The sequence below is a fragment of the Melanotaenia boesemani genome, chromosome 23 (assembly GCF_017639745.1).
Source record: "Melanotaenia boesemani isolate fMelBoe1 chromosome 23, fMelBoe1.pri, whole genome shotgun sequence".
Lineage (NCBI taxonomy): Eukaryota > Metazoa > Chordata > Actinopteri > Atheriniformes > Melanotaeniidae > Melanotaenia > Melanotaenia boesemani.
In genome coordinates this window covers 23,498,679-23,502,566 of record NC_055704.1, presented here as the reverse complement: position 1 = coordinate 23,502,566, position 3,888 = coordinate 23,498,679, and the positions used below count along the sequence as shown (strand labels likewise).

At 37.6% G+C, this 3,888-nt stretch overlaps 1 long non-coding RNA gene across 1 annotated transcript; it reads right to left on the bottom strand.

The window, feature by feature from the left end:
- Window positions 1-477: 477 nt before the first annotated feature.
- Window positions 478-1,597, bottom strand: LOC121634871. The gene is made up of 2 exons (XR_006009315.1): window positions 1,377-1,597; window positions 478-1,266 (listed from the first exon to the last, which is right to left on the bottom strand). It is a non-coding gene; the product is annotated as an uncharacterized LOC121634871 (long non-coding RNA).
- Between the last annotated feature and the right edge of the window lie 2,291 nt (window positions 1,598-3,888).

The window sequence follows — 3,888 nt, the reverse complement described above, 5'->3', positions numbered from 1 at the left end:
TATTACAAGTAGAAGAGGAGCAAAAATGCATCCACCATCCTGCATCACTATCGGATGACATGGATGAGGCACTGCCCTATTTCCCAGGGCGATGTGTGACACACAATTTGTGGGCCGCTGCTTAACTGGGAATATCTCACTCCCATCTGGATGCCAGTCAGAGAACTTGTTTGGCCAATTAATTGATAGAGAGGCCCAGTCGCAATGCTTGTATTAACCGGATTGACATCAGCCACCCATCCACAAGGCAGGAGATGTGGATGAAGTAGTTTGGGATTAACTAGTATTATTTCTTTTAGGATTGAAAATATAAATCAATAGAGTATAAAAGCTCATATTTAAGGGGTTACAGTTTTAGCTTTTTGTGATAAATCTCATCCCTTGTTCATATTTTACTGAGCGGTGTGGCGATGTTTGCGCAGAAGAGCAATAAAGCAGTTTATGAATCTGAGACAAATACACATGAAATATTGTAGATGTTGTGAAATAAGCAGTTTAATTCATATTTGGAAGCCAAAAAGGACAAAGTTCATTTGGATTTCATTTCAGTTTTATTTGACAAGGCGCAGCATATAAAAACACATGCATGTCAGGAAAGTTGGGGATAATTTGAAACCACGGAAAGAAAAAGAAGTGAAAAGTTAAAACACATTGAAACAAAAAGCGACAGTCACAGTCATTAAAAGAATGGTTTAACTAAACATGTGTTTCTAATTGTATTTGTCCACAATACTGAAAAGAATGCTGCATGTACTATTGTGCACAGTTAATACAGAGCATATAAAAACTCTCTGAGCAATGACGTCTTGAAGCCTTCATCATAAAGAGAGAGAGAGAAAAAAAAGTGCATCGGGTTTTGATGTACATGAACTACAATGTGAAGGCTTGTGGGTTTGGATAAATATCCACATTTACGTAACACATAGTACATCAAAGGCTTCAAGCTACACGTCCATTTTCCCTCGACTTATTCTTCACTGTCTGCATCCTGGTTATGTCCTTTCAGTGGAGGCTTCTTTGACTCTCTTGCCATCTTGCCATGTATATTTTTAGTTGTGGAGCATAATTCACAAGTATAATATGGTTTACAATAACATTATAATCTAGAATAAATTGAGTGCATGCAAAAAAAAAATGTATAAACTTGTGTAAATGCATGAAAACAACTCATTAATAGATGATTGCAGTTGTGCTTCTTTGGTTTTTGAGTGCCACAAGTCCTTGGTCCACAGTGGAAAGTCTATCTACGCTGCCTTCTACATTTTCCTGAAAAGAAAATTTGATATTAAGGTTGACTTCAGGAAGTTTAGCTTTACGATTTTCGACCTTAGAGGTGAGGTGATAAAAACTGCTCCCTGCTTCTTACAGTTTCTTACCATAATATGATCTTCTCCAAAGTGGATTTTTCTCAGATTACCTTCCTCGAATGAGACAAACGTTAAACCACATCCTCTATCAAACCTCTCAGGTGTTTCCTATTTAAAACCCTCTTCCTGTATCCCACAACTTTGTGGATTTTGAAGAACCTTCACAGCGAAACACCAACGCAGATTAGCTCTGCTCCATCAGCCAGTAAAGAGGTGGATTCTGCCTCAGATGCCAGGGTCCACTGCAGATACTTTTTGGGGTAAGGGCTTCCTGGCTACTGCCTTAGGAACAGCAAGCCCAGACCGCAAAAAGACCCACAAAGGACAAAATTTTGATCTTGTGTCATCATTATCTGCAGTGATGTCTTCAGGAACTGGAGAAAAATAGGAACTTTTAGCACATCTGCAATAACTTTTATAAAAGGTGAGACAACTATAAGGTATCTTCCTTAAAAATCTGTCTTTCTTTACTATTTTCCTTCATTCATTAATATGCATATTAACAAATCCCTACAAAAGACACATTTCATCAAATCAAATCAAATCTTGATTAGCAAACAGTTCGGAATTTATGTCCTGAACCTGAAGAACTTTCTGTCTGCTTACTTCATGGGTTCTGGTCAAAACGAGCTGCCTGCTGAAACGATAGTTTTGCATTTATTTGCAAACCCGTTGTGTATGCTTGTTGATGCTGAATGGCTGAGGTTTAGGACCCCTGACTGCAAACAGAATCAAGCTGGAGGCAACAGTCGACAAAAATGTGACAAATGTTGCCAAAACTAGTTAGTAAATTAGTAAAACATACATGGGATGAAACTAAATGAATCCATGTTTGGGGCACTAATTCAGACAATAATGCATGATAAACTTCAGTTTAATTGTTATTATTAATTAGACTTAATCAGATAGTAGTATGCAGCTGATGACCACTGCTTCTTTCTCTTTGCAGTGTGCAAACATTCATCTCATTTTCAGCACGCCTATGATGTGATCTGTGGTTGTCTTGTGCTGTTTGAATGATTGATTACAACTGAAAAGGTATTTTGTTTGACCCACATCTATTGAGATGGATGTTATATTTACCAGTGTGGGTCAAATAAATTAAAAGAGTGTTTTTAGGGAATTTTAAAACTATGAAACAGATACGGGAAAGTGATGACAGACTTCAAGGGGGGCCTGAATACTATCACAAGAACTGTTCCCTATGCTCCTATCACATTTGCCCAGTGTTACTGATCACGAAGGTAAGAGAAATCATCCAGAGGACAGAGGGTGCAGTGACACAGACACAAAATCTGGAACAAATTAACAAATTTGAATCCATTTAAGTTGGGAGGATGGTGTGGGGGAGGGGGTTCATAACATAAGCTGCCATTTCGGTGACTGACATCATGGCTGCAACACAGTCTGCAACAGACTGTTGATCTGAACTTCCAGAATGAGTTCGATAGAGGTTTGGAAGAGGATGCATTGAGACAATGTGGAGAAAAACTCTGATTATAGCCCCTCTGATGAAGATGACTCGGATGGAGAAGAGCGGGCCTGAAAGCAGATGTTTATGTAAAAAATAAAATAAAATAAAAGCAGGGCTATTTGAAGAGGAGAATCAACTTGTATTGTACAAGTGACTTCAGAGAGTAGTTTATAATAAGCATTTTAATTTTTTAGGTTTTGTATTCTAAGCATTAAATGTTGAATTATTATATATAATTAGGGGGTGGTGTACTGTTCAACTGGCTGAACGTCCCTCTCATGTATAGAGACTATAGATACAAATATAAACAGTATGTAAGGGTTAAACTCACTCAACAATTCCATTTTCTACCTATAGACTGCTCACAGATCTGAAAATATCAGATTTCACTGTGAACATGTGAATCATATTTTGCATTATATTTTGTGTGCACATGCAACCAGAAACATGACAGAGCTTTAAGCTACAGCGTAACTGAGGTGACATGGGATTTTAGGAACCTGATCTATTCAAGCAAACAACCTTTTTTCTTTTTTTTCCATCACCAAAGGAGGAAAAAAGCAGAAGCTACCATCTTTCTTTAGAAAGAGATCATATCTAGAGGATGCTTTTGTTAACACGATTCTTTTATTGGAAGCTCGATAACAAAAAACAAGAGAGGATCTTTTCAAATTCAGCAAAGATTTTTTTCTAATTCAGGTCACAGGTAAAGCAATGCAGTGCTGGGCTCAAACTTTTCTGAAGATTTTAAGTATAAAAGGTTCTAATTTTAGTACAGAAAACATTAAAAGGGTAATGATATCTAGACGTTTACCTTTCACTTATGTAAAGTCAGAGTGATACAGAGCCCTGGTGGAGAATTGAAATGCTGTCCACAAGACAGCTCTGTGGTGTAGCCCTTGATTTCCACCTTTACTGGCCACCATCATCAATGCACATCAGTTAACTGGTATTACCTGATCCATGGAAGAATAAGGGCATCTCTGTTACTTTAGTGGCAAACTCCACATTGCGATATGTTTCCATCTCACAATTCGAGATATAAAC